The sequence below is a fragment of the Aphis gossypii genome, chromosome 2, assembly GCF_020184175.1.
Source record: "Aphis gossypii isolate Hap1 chromosome 2, ASM2018417v2, whole genome shotgun sequence".
NCBI lineage: Eukaryota > Metazoa > Arthropoda > Insecta > Hemiptera > Aphididae > Aphis > Aphis gossypii.
Genome location: NC_065531.1, coordinates 47784836 through 47798638, shown reverse-complemented (window position 1 = coordinate 47798638; position 13803 = coordinate 47784836). Strand labels below are relative to the sequence as shown.

Below are 13803 nucleotides of genomic sequence, written 5' to 3'. Positions count from 1 at the left end.
TAAGAGTTTTATTGTTAATATTGTACAACAATACGCGGTTATTTGTATTACGTTCTAAACTCCCTAAGTCCGAAATAGCGAAGTGATAATGATTGTGATAAGTGATTCTAATAATCTAAAGAATGTACTTATTAGTAAGTTATTACACGTACTTACGTAGATAACCTGCTGCAGCTGCTGTAAACATTTCACTGGGGTTTCTACGAGAATATTATAATAAAATACAAAAAGTACAATCAAATTATTATTGTATTCTAGGAATATAATATGAATTTAGAAACAGTTTCGATAAAATTATATTTCATTTAATAATAATACTATATTAATGTGTAATAATATTCTTATTTTAATTATAACTAATGTAAGCTGTTAGAGGCTATATGCCTATGTTATTTCTATGTTAATGCGGCAATATCGTAGGTATATAAATTAACGTTTACCGGTAAACTATAGTAAATACAAGATTTTTTTTGTCTAATCAATTAAATTTGAATAAATACTTTATAAAAATAAGTTTTGAAGAATTTATTCTTTTATCAATGAAAATAATAATCATTTTTTTCTAAGCAGCTTGTAGTTTTGTTGTTCTGTGGCGCTTTATTATAATAATTATCATATTAATCAAATTATTCGTTTAAATTTTAAAATATTTTTAAGCTAAAATAATTTATTATGCCCATTAATATTATTTGTTATTTGAATGCGCAGGCACAGTTTAAGGGGGAGGCAGGAAGTTAATTAATCATTTTTATTATTTTTTTATAGCTATTTAACTGAAAAATTTTATACGTTACCTCTCTTCCTAATAAATTTGTTAGACTACAAAAAAAAATATTTATTTACATTCAATTTTTATGAGTGTTTTAAGTTCATATTTTCACTATAGTCATCAAATCACAAGTTCGCAAAATTATTTGTTATTTAAAATTTTTCAAATTTAATAACTCAAGCTTAAATAAGAAATCTAAAAATATCAAATATACATAATATGTAAAATTATTTGTTTTAAATTATTTAAAGTTTAAAGTTTGACAAAGATTGTCATTTAAACGAAAAATATCATTTATTTCCTTCAAAGGTTTTTGTTGTTATTCAAAAAATATTAAATTAATCATAATTTGTGGACTTTTTCAACTACATTCACATATGTTGTATTATTTTCTATTTATAATGCTTATTCTAAAATATTTTAGACTAATTTTAATCTATTAAATTATACTACGAACCTATTTACACCGTTAATTTAGCTTAACTCTCTGTAGTCTATGTGACTATGCCTTATTAATAGGAAAAGAAATTACTTTTATTAATACAAAGAAATTGGACAATATACTCGTACTTAGAAATAGTCAAATAGAATATGATTGATGACACACCGTTAATGCTAAAATCGTTCTTATCGAATGATTTCAAATTAACTCAACCTACCGTACTGCTAATAATAAAATAAATATATCTTACGACTTAGTAATGTAGATATCGATGGACCGTTTTCGCAGAATTGTTTTTTGAATGTTATGATTGAATTCAAATTTAGCACATCCATTTATCTTTACTTATAATGACGAGATACCTATACGGTATACACTCAAGACCTACTAGCGACTTCTCGCGTTTTTTCAATTTAAAAATTCAAATCGTTAATAAATATATGATTATAATGATAATTTTTTAAAACATAAATATATAGAGCACTGTACACAATTGTGCTTGTGTGTCATAATCATCGATCGCATTAAAACTTAAAACGTTTTCAAATTATTATTTTTTGTTTATTAATAAACGTAATAAATATCATTTAATAATACTAATTTGCTCCAATATATTTACGGTTACCGCCGTCACACGGGCTGGTAATTGGTATATAGTAATGATAATTATTATTACACGTCCAGTGAGCGCGTTTCGCCGTATAGACATCACCCCGTTGGCCATAACATACGACCATAATAATTGTAATATAATAATATTATTATTTCGCAGTATTGTTTGGGCACAGTTGTCGTCGCAGACGGTGAAACAAGCGAGTGCCGCCGAGACGGGGGTCAGCGGTGGTCACTGGCCATTGCGGCTGCGGGACTTGGACTGACCCGTGGCTAGGCGAACACCGCGATCACAGGCGAACGGTTTCTTTTCTCCCTTTTCTGCCTACAGTGTATATGTGTAATGATATATCATTATATTGTACGAATGGGCTCCGCCATTTATTGCTATTTACTTATCGTTCGTACACGAGATATTCATAACATTTTAAGTAGAATAGAACATATATAGGTGTACCTGTTTACTCAGTTACTCGGTGGTGTCCACTACTATTACGACAAACACACATACTCGTGAAATCGTGACTCGTTTTCGAGAGAAAAAAAAAATAATTGTATTTTTTCACATTGCCGTCCGTCGCCGTGTTGCGGTCGGTTGGGCTCGAATAAATTGTGAGAACGAAAAAATCATCTACGCCATCTGACCGGGGCCGGAGCGGATTGTTGGCGGCGGCGGTGGAAGTGAGAAACGGTGTCGCTGGAAGGGGCCGGGGGGGGACTGAGTGCCGAGAAAATCGTAGGCGAACCCGCTGTGTACACACACGCATGCAAACACAATATATTTATATATATATATATATTTTCATGTATGTTTATATATATATATATATGTATAAATGACGTACAGTATAATGTTATTATATTATAACAGGCGGCGTCGTCGGTGGTGGCGGTCGGGAGTTCCGAGAATAGATGCTGAAGGTCTCCTGAGCGTGCGTAGGAGTTCCGAGAAGCGCGTCGCGTTGTAAAAATATACTGGCACACGCGCAAATGCGCAAGCGCTCCGGACGAGCGCACATGCACTCACTCACGCACGCACACACGCACCTTCATAGCCACCGCCGTAATGCTCTGGCCTCTGATTTTCGCGTCCTGCATTCGCCGCCTTATTCGCATTTCCGGACACACGTAATGTAATTATACGAAAAGCGGACGACTGAACTCGACTGTGATGATGCAGGAGTGTGCTGCTCGAACCATGAAAAACGTGATCGCTGCACCCCTTTCCACGCACTCTGCCGATGGTCGGCGGTAATTAAATCCGGATTCACTGCATCTATATCTCTACGTTGTCTGTCTGGTACCGCGAAAAAGTAACCCCATGTGAAATCTCTCGAAATCGCATATTATTTTTAGCATTTAAAAGAAAAAAAAAATGTTTTATGATCCGATTTTACCAATGGCGTATGTGATTATTTATTCGTTATTATTTTTAATAGGACGCCATATACTTGCATATTATGCAGTTAAAATTCAAAATGTTTGTTCGTTTTAAAATGCTCTTAACTTAATTTAAAATTTAAATTTAAAAAAACCCATGTAACTCCTACATAATGTTATATATTATAACGTATAATTTGTTATTTCATTCATATGTAAAACGTAGATACCGTATATGTCTGTATAACTATGCAGACTTAGGGATAGAAGAGTATCTGTATAATTGTATTCCATGATAATATTATATTGAAATTATAATTAGTAGAATTTGTCTTGTACTATTTTTCTGTAATGTGCTGCATACTGGAGTGTTGTAGTGGTGTGCTTTCATAGAGGCGTATTAATTATTTCTATATATCATCGATTCTGTTTAAATAGTGATTGGTATGAAAAATATTGATATTATTGAGGGCCAGAAACTCAAAGAAAAATTTTTATTTGAAGTGCATGTTGTACTTGTACATACAATGTGTATACATATTATATTATGGAAATGCTGCTTCTGCAAAAAAAAAAATAAATAGCCATAAATGTCCATTTATTCAAATACTTCATTGGATAAACAACAAAAAATTCAAATTTATCATTATGATAATAATAATCACCTTCCGCGTCAAAATAAAATTCATGTCACAAAAATCAAAATGCAAATTATTACACGAGTTAAATTATTAAAATCTACGGTTGCACAGTGCATAATTATTTTCAAAAGCTGTAACGGGTCGTTCAGAAAGTATTCTTGAAGAACTTCCCAAAGAAAAGTTAATAAAAAAGCCATTTAAAATCAAAACTCAGAACTCAGAAAAATGTAAAAAATAGAACGTATGTATTTCATATACATAATAAATTAATAAGATAATATAAGAATGTATGATGTATCCATAGACGTTTCGACCGCTGTACAAAGTTACTGTTTTACTTGGTGTCGTATTTTAAATGACTAATTTATAAAAAAAATATAATAATTAATCATAATTATTTGGCTATATTTTAAACGAAAATTGGAATGTATTAAAACATTTAAAACAATAAATAAAAATATAACTAAAATAATAATATAGGTGTAATTATAAATCAAAAATTGTATTGTAGTGAATGGAGTGTTTTTAAAAATAAAATATGTTTATTATTTTATAACCACAGTAAAAACATCAAAACGATCATCATATTTGGTACCCGAAACAACTTGAAACTATTAACTCTATTTGCAAATACCTAGTATGCAGATGGACGTATGGACGTTTTTAGTTAGCCTTGAAACATTTTTGCAACTGTACATAATAAGAATTTAAAGATATAATGAATCCATACGACCATACGGTAGAAGGGCGTATATTCTGATAAAAATTAATATACCATGATATATAGATAATATTTTGTATTTATGTTATATATCTTATTTTTTATTTCATTCGGGGGGACCTACGCCCCCCCCTTGGATCCACTCCTGTTTACAGGAAATTAGTACAATTGGGATTGGATTGAAAAAATGATTATCAAGAAGATTACGGTTTTCATAATATGTTAGATGGCTTTTATGCCATTGCCCACTGAGTTAGGTTATAGGTCGATGAGTTGAATTGTTAAACTATAGGATGTTTTAAGTTTGACCGTTCGACGTTTTCCAGTGATACTTCTTTCGGAAACTTGAAATGTTTACCAAACCACACTTCAAATTAATTATCGTACAAATAATGTTAGCGAGTGGTGGAAAATTGATTTTGTCATTTAGTTGGAAGAAAACACCCATATACATTAATCAATAAAATAAAAATGAATTGTCGGTAGATCGTGCTAAACTTTCTCTGCAAAATATTGTATAGAAAACTCCAAAGCAAAATTTTCCAAAATCGAAAACTGTTCAAAAAAGATTATAAATCTTATGTGAATAAAAATGAAAATGAAATGGACACATTAAAACAAAAAAATATCTTTTAATTTGAGAAATCAATAAAATTGTGGGTATTTGTTACAAAACATTTGTTTATTTTTTTTATTTATATATTATGGACTTTTATTAGATTACTATTTTACTAAAAACATTCGTTTTATATTAATATTATAATATTGCAATTTTAATAGTTATATTATTTAATAATAATAATTTATTGATGGAAAATAAATTCCAATTTACATAAAATAATAATAATGTAAATGTTTCTAAATTATGAACTGACATTAAAAGATTGTAAATATTATGTATATACAACGTATACGTTACAAATATTTTTTTATTATGGGGTTATTTTTCCCGTAGTTACTTTTTCGCGGAGTTATTTATTAGGAGAATCGCTTGTCATGCCGTGTGCTTCGTCGTATTTCGATTGACCGCTGTAATCGCTGTATCGTTCATTAACCATGACTACTAGGAAATTTCAGAGTTGGTCCGATTTCAACTTTTAGACACGACACGACACGACCGCTGATGATTTAAATGTCAACCCTGCAAGAGAGAGAAAGATAATAATAATATATACTATGACTTACTCCAATCGTGAAAAAATAATATTTTAATTTTTCGTGTAATATTAAAAATATAATTGATACATTGATAATATGTGTTTTTTAAAATTTTAAAATTTTATTTCGTACGAAACACAAATTGTTTTATTTGGAATTTTAGTTTATAATTTATTGAAAATGAACAATAGTGCAATCATAAAACTAGGAATTAAAAATACCTATAAAAAAAAGTAAAACATAAGTTGTTTAATAGTTTATGCTACCTACTGCTAGTGTTCAAACGAATTTCATTTATTTATATTTCTCAGATCACGTTTACCTAAATACAATTATTTATTATTATCAATATATTTAAATTTTAAAATATGCTTTATTTAAACTTATTAGCCAACTAGTTAACAAAATTAAATCTTATTTGATAAAAATAATTTGTTTTAAAAATAGAATAAGTGACAAATGGTACCTTGAGGAACGTCTAAGATTTCATTGATAATTTTTCATCCATTCATTGAAAGTTGTTGTGTTTAACAATCTAGATTATATTATAATTAAACATGATTATAATCAAGCTGATTTAGAATACTATTAAGTAGTTCATATTACAGTATGCATCAAATACTCGTTAGTAAGAAATCAGTACATAGATTACATTGTCTAAATGAGGATTAGATTCAAAAAAGTCCAAAATAAATAGTTAAAAAACTGTAATAATGATAATCCAATATAGTCATTACAAAGCATATTATGTATTCAATAAAAAAAAAAAAAAAATTGAAGGAATGCTGTAAATTTTAATGAAATTGTTTTTAAAAATGTTTTCGCAAACATTAGGATTTTTAATACATAACTCTAGCCTCTAATTATCAATTTATTCACATACATGTTCAAAGTTTAAATGAGCACCTTTTTTGTACACGGGAGTGATAACAAAGGACTTTAAAATATAATATAAAAGAATAAATGAGCATATTTTTAGGAATAAAACACAAATTTCAATAAGTATAATATTATAATTTTAATAAATAAATTGGTTCTCTGATGTGATGTTTGAGTATTATAATTTATATAATATGATTATATCATTAATGGAATTATAAATATTTATAGGTGCGTGTAACTTTATCGATTTCTGTAATAGGTTTTTAATTTTTGACGACTAAAATATTGTAATGGTATTTTAAAATACCAAAATATCAATATATAATAAGTAATAACACATAATTAAGTTAGCCGTTAGGATAGGTTCAAATTTAAAATCTTTTCTAAAAAACATTTTTCAAGATCACAGAAATAAGTGCCAAATTGTTATAATTTTTTTTTTTAAATTATGATGATTTTAATAATAATAATAATAAAATAATATTGGAATTCAAAAAGAAATAACTGTAAACACTTTACATTTTCACCAAATATTTAGATTAGTATTTTTAAATATGATGATGTAATTTTTAAAATATTTTGATACTTTTTGAGCAATTTATAGGCTTGAAATATTTGATTTATGTTGATTAAATGTAAGTTATTCAGTCAAAAATCTTTAAAATGTATTAAACGTTTATTCTTAATTTTTTCTTAAAGCTATCGAAAAATAATAAAAATATACAATATGAATATATGTTTTATTTCTTTTAATAAGCATTTAAAGTTCAAATGTTTATAAAAGAGGACATTGAAACTTAAAATTACAATTGTTTTTTTTTTTTTTTGTAATTTATTCAAAAAAATTAATAATAAATCTTGAAAGTTTTAAACATATAATATATGCATATGTATTATTATTTTCAATACACAATGAAATCTTTAAAACCTTCATATTATTTGTAAGCTATTTAACATATTTTAAATAGGTTTTTTTTTTTTTTTGTAATTTATTCAAAAAAATTAATAATAAATCTTGAAAGTTTTAAACATATAATATATGCATATGTATTATTATTTTCAATACACAATGAAATCTTTAAAACCTTCATATTATTTGTAAGCTATTTAACATATTTTAAATAGGTTTTTTTTTTTTAATATAATATTCTAATAAATATTTTTTTATTATTATTTTTAATCTAGAGCTTGTAGAATATATACATAATAAAGTCCATTAAACATAATGGATGTTTTTAATTATATTATAATATGGGCTTGATGATTTGAAGGGAAGAACCAACCTGTGAAGGCACTTCAGCGTGAATTAACAAATTATTTAAGTACTCGTGTGTTTGATTTATATGGTCTTTGAGCCATTGTGGCTTAAATCTTCTAGAGGTGTTTCCGGAGATGGAGATAGACATTAGCTATTTAACGTGAGTGTTGGTGTGATTTTAGAATCGATTTTTTAATTTATAGTAGTATAGTTTGGATGTTTCTGTGACTTTAAGAATGCGGATATCTGAATGAAGGTTGTGGTTTGAGATATAGGGAGGAGCATTGGTTATGAGTCTGAACTCTGAGGATATTAGATATTTAGATTGGAATACTTTATATTCAAATATAGCGAAATTTTTTCATTTAATATGCTTGATAAAATTTTTAATTTTTGGTACTAATGTTTAATATTTTAATACAAGGTTCTTATCTGCAACTTGGGTAATTTCGTAGTTCTATCTTAAATTTGTATGGTTTTATATATTGTAAAAATTAGTTCAATTTATATACCGAACTAGGAATACATATATATTAAATATATTATAAGATTATCTAATTATCTTTAAAAATGTATTCTATAATGTATAAACAGTATACACCCGTCTTCTTCGTACAGAATCAATTTTTGTGTTTATAGTTGTTTGTCAATGAATTTAAATTGAAGTATTGAACACAATTTGTCATCTATTACCGACTGCAGTGACTTGGTTCACTTAAAATCTGCTATACAGTGGTAGTAGTAGCTAGTATTTTATCCTTATAATTTTCATGCCTTTATAGTAGTACCTACTCAAAAATATGTGAGGATCATCATGCGTATGTCAAACATTATTTTTATAGATGAACTCTTTTGTGACAATTAAAATATAGATTTTCAACCAAGTTATTACTAATCCTTTGTGTGAGATAGTGCCATGGCGCAACCAAAGAATATTTATAATATATAAATGAAACTCGATCAGTTAATTGGTGTAGTTTACTTATGATCTGCTCATTAATACTACTAACAATTTATTTTACTTATCAATCTGGGATTATATGTTTGTTATCGGAGTTAAAAAAATATTTACTGCTATGGTGTTAGACTTTCAAACTCAAAGGCCACAATCACTCTGATCAAACCAAACAGTGTCATGAGCCTGATAATACATAGAAATACGACTTGTGAGGAAAGATATGCGATAGTTTAAGGACAATTTAAGTGAAAATTGCAAAATAGATGTAAAGTCAACATTTTGGCTTGGGTAACAGGATAACGTACAAATGGTGTTGTTCTCTATTTAAAAGGAACTCGGCAAAATATTTCTGGAAAGAGAGAAAATGCACCCATCCCAGCTTCTACTACACATATAAATTATATAGACTCATGTACAATATATTAGAGAGCCTATAAAATATACATGCTATATATCCTATATAGTATGGTTTATACCTATATGCTGTTATATAGGCTCTTTACAATAAACTATCTATTTCTAGAATCTAGGTATTATTACGATTGTCTCGTTTCATATTATGGAGTATAGACCTTTAGACAATAGAATATTTATAGATAAACTAAACACAAAACTCGGTTGTCAAAAGCTGTCCGTCTGTTAATGGTTTATACTTTATATTAGTATAATTAATAATCAATAACTTATAATATTTAAATTAATAGGTTTTAAATAGATATCTTATCAAAACATCGCGTGAATAGAAATATTGTTGAGTGCCGCGATAAAACATTTTTACATTTCAAAAAATAAAAGGTTGCTTTGGCGTTTTTTTTAATACTTAACTGCATAATGTGCTTTTAACATTCAACTGCAGAGTGCCACAAAATTATTTAGTAATCTATGAGTCATTACTATTTATTAGCCAGTTTTAATGTTTTTTTCTTTTTCATATATTTATAGTATAACTTTATTTTTGTAAAATTAAGATAAGTTTAGCACGATCTACTGCACATTATGGGGTCGGGAAATAAAATATTTAGTTCAATCGATTAAAATATATTTAAAAGATTCATCTCTGTTCGCCAAATGCGGTTCCTCCAACACCATAATATAATGTGGTGGTGTCGGAAGGGATTTAGAAACATGTATATAGAATTTAAGTACAATAAAATAGAGAATATCGATTCATATTATTTAACCTCTAAAAGGGTCTTAGGACAATTTAGTGCGCGTACAAAGTTAAATTTCTTAACAAAACGTGTCCGAAAAATGGACTGAAAAATTAAAATCCCGTATACTAACCCACAGTTTGGGAACTTTTGATATAGAGTATATAATATTATATTATGTACTGTTGTATTATAACACAATATTGTACATTTTCAAAAACGCGTACATCCTGGTGGATGATGTATAATACGTATTATATATCATTTTGTATTGTGTTCGTTTCGTATGTGCGTCGTCGTCCTTACGGACCGACATCATCGCCGGGCAGAATAAAACGTGCCGAATTCTCTGGCCCTCCTCCTCCTCCTCCTCCACCTCCTCAACCGGTGATCATTCCACCCACACCTACACTGCACTCGTGCATCCCGTCGCGACGCCCACACACACACACCCGGCTCGGTCAGGGGGTGGCAGTATTATACACGCGGGCAGCGTCGCTTTACATTCCTCGACAGCCAGACCGGTACGACGACGTGGCGGTGGACTCCTCGTGGTCTGCATGCTTCACCGGCGAAACACCCGTCCGATTTTTACTATACTACTCTCTCGGTATTTATATTATTATTATTATATTAAATTTTACGTTTACGGCCCGTGTCGTCGTCTTCGTTCGTTTTCGTTCACCGTTCGGGAGAGGCAGCTGCCGCGACGGCCGTTTGTCGTGCGTTGGACGCGTGTGCGTGCGCGCGCGCGCGCACCCGCCGTCGCCGCCGTGTAGTTGCATAGTACACTACTACTACAACGGTGTGCGTGCGGAGGAGCGATTGTCGGGTCGGTCGACGGACGGACGACATCGGAGACACCGCCGCCACGCCGGTGGTAAAGAAGTGCCACTATAATACGTATAATATTGTAGTCACTACTATATAGTCAGTACTGGACCGGCACGCGAACCGTCTCGGCGTGGTTCATTCGCTCGTCGAAAATAGTATTATAATGTTGTGTGGCGTACGTTTCGTTGTCGTACCGGCGTGTGTTTCCGTTGCCGCCGCCCACGCTTTTGTACCGTGTACTGTGTGAAAAAATAAATCATTATTGTTGTTATTATTATTATAATAATTGTTTAAATCATAACAAAAGTGCGACGGTTATCAATTAAAATTAAATCGTGTCGAGTATTTTTTTTTTTTTTTATTTTCGCTTTTTTCCGTCTAACGATGTAGCCCATCATACTCGATGAGCACTCGACTTAATCCGATACTACTGCCGGAGAATACGATTCGTTTATCTTTTCACACTCTTCGGTTCTTCGACGACGACTTTATTGATCAATCGGTGTGTTTTTATTACGGACCATAAACACGCATTACAGGTATTTAGATTTTTTCAAAATATCGATATCACAGTAATTACACTGCAAGATAATATATTTTACATGTTTTAATTACACTTTTTTTAAGAGTCTTGCTAGTACTTGCTGGTTATTGATTATTTACTATACACTTAAAAATTAAATCTTATTTATTACATTATACAATAAACGGATAATCAGTTAACACTTAACACCAATAATTATAACATAGAGTCACCCATGTCTAAAAGTACACCTGTATGGTTATGGTAACCACCACCTGCTGAAATCATTCACTTTCATTAAAATTTAAAATTTATGTCTACATAACATTACAATAGTTAATACTGAATAGTAAACATATAATTATAAAGAAATAATTGTATTAATAATTAACATAAACGTTCAATAAATCAAATTTAATTCGTAGATATAACTAAAATAAAAATAACTCAATGGCGAGCTCGTTGGTATCCAATTGAAGATAATATGAGTCAAATGACCATGAAGTTCAATAAGAATCAATTTATGATATTTAATCTAAATACACTTTAACAAACATTAGTTACACTTACGTTGTTTATTTTATCGTTTTTTTTCAGTCTTCCTTGAATTTTCAGTATTTTGAATTAAGATATTTGTTTTGGATTTTAATGGCATGGTATAAGATTAGGCAATATGTTTTTAATTTTCCTCTAGCTAGTTGTACAAAATTAATTATTATATTAGGTAATGCGTGTATCAAGTGGAGTAATTATTGAAATGTGCAACTAAACCATCTTAACGTCATAATAACACTAGTTAAGAATTCTAAGAAAAGCATAACGTACATATTATATGCTTTAAATCTCAGGTCTTTAGGTTATTTATAATATACTATTCAAGGCGTTCAAACTAAATAAGACAACATTGTAATAAATAAAAGTGTTATCACGTCTTATGACTTATCTAATTATTAAGAACCACTATACATGGTATTTTCTTTATCATTGATGTATAAAAAGGATTCTGAAATTACGCCCATTAAAGGGGAGGAAAATTTTAAAATTGTTTTATTATTTAATTCGAATTAAAATATAATACATGTGTACCTATGTCCTATATACTATACTACTATATGTATATACTATTATATACTTGTAAGGCTTCTACAATTCTGGTTAGGTAGGTTCAGGGACGGTTTTAGTTCTTTGCCGGGGAAGGGTCAATATTTTTTAGTATGTATGTAAACTAATAAAATTACTCAGCAAGTGCCAAGTGTTAGTATAATATAGCAAAAATTAAAGTATTAAGCTAGTAATTGTAAAAATGAATAGCGTATGTATATAATATAATATTAATAAAATAAAAAAATATAATATATTATGTATAACCTTGACCATTGGCCATACATTTTTGGAATAATAATAATATGTTGCAAATTATTCATAATTAAATCAATGAAAATATTTGACAGAATAAAGAGTAAGATGTCTCATCTTGCGGGAGGATATTGCATCTATGCCCCCCTAAAAGCCGCTCTTGGTTAGGTTAGATAGCTGGTAAAAATAAAAAATGATATTTTAAAAGCAAATAAAACATTTTAATTTAATTAAGTAATTACCTAATAATTTATTATATTATTAAACATGTGAAACTTCTCCTAACTGATACCTGCAAATATTAAAATTTTTTTGGGAACAAATTAAACACTATCTACAAATAAAATCCTTTGAATAGCGGACAAAATTACAGCAACCGAGAATGTTTCATGTTTAAAAGTTTCATTGTAAATGAAATATGTATTTATTTTATAGAGGTAAATGACATAAATTACCTATTATAACTTTTTTTATGTATTTATAGGATGTCAGTATTTAGCGTAATATTTATTTTTTTTCTGACCCATGCGTTACAATGATAAAAAGCATTCCGCACGTAAAATCGTTATGCCTAAGATTTTTAAATGATTTTAAAGTAAAACACTTATTATAAAAAATATAAATAATAATATTTTAGAGGGTTTGTAATACTTATTTTATGTTTATTATTATTTATAAGTGATTTTACTATAAGATTACTCAAAAATAAAATAAATGATTCTGCGCGAATATGTCATATATCTATGTTGCTCATGGACCTGAGTGAGAAAACAAACAGTACGCTGAAATCTTATCAAGAGAACGAATATTTTTCATCTGTTTCAATTAAAATTTAATACATATAAAAAAGATACAGACCGGGTGATTTGTGTGAAGGGGTATTCATTTAAATCATTGACACTTCTTCAAATGTTTTTTTTTTCAATTACATATTATGTAAAATAATTATTAGCTATACGTCTATGCCCAGCTGTAGGCTAAAGGTTATTTTTTTTAAGTAAAGATATCACAAGTTGATAATTATACATATATAACTAATAAGTTATAACGTTTTTTCGAATTTAGTGGATGTAATAAAACTATACAAGGTAATAGGCATATTTAAGAAGAGATAGGTT

General features: G+C 29.0%; 1 protein-coding gene and 1 long non-coding RNA gene across 3 annotated transcripts in view; one reads left to right on the top strand and one right to left on the bottom strand.

Annotated features, from left to right (window-relative positions):
- Positions 1-13803, top strand: part of LOC114132535 (cytokine-inducible SH2-containing protein-like) — a 46885-nt gene that overhangs the window by 14360 nt on the left and 18722 nt on the right. Inside the window, exon 1 of one of the 2 annotated variants that reach the window (XM_050202418.1) lies at positions 10487-11345. The exons of the other annotated variant lie outside the window; for it this stretch is intronic. The gene's annotated coding sequence lies outside the window, so the exon portion shown is untranslated. Of the gene's footprint in view, positions 1-10486; positions 11346-13803 lie in introns of those variants that run through there. 2 annotated transcript variants of the gene reach the window in all.
- LOC126550569 (uncharacterized) lies at positions 3676-6064 on the bottom strand. Its single transcript, XR_007604677.1, has 3 exons — positions 5994-6064; positions 5525-5706; positions 3676-3765 (listed from the first exon to the last, which is right to left on the bottom strand). It is a non-coding gene; the product is annotated as an uncharacterized LOC126550569 (long non-coding RNA).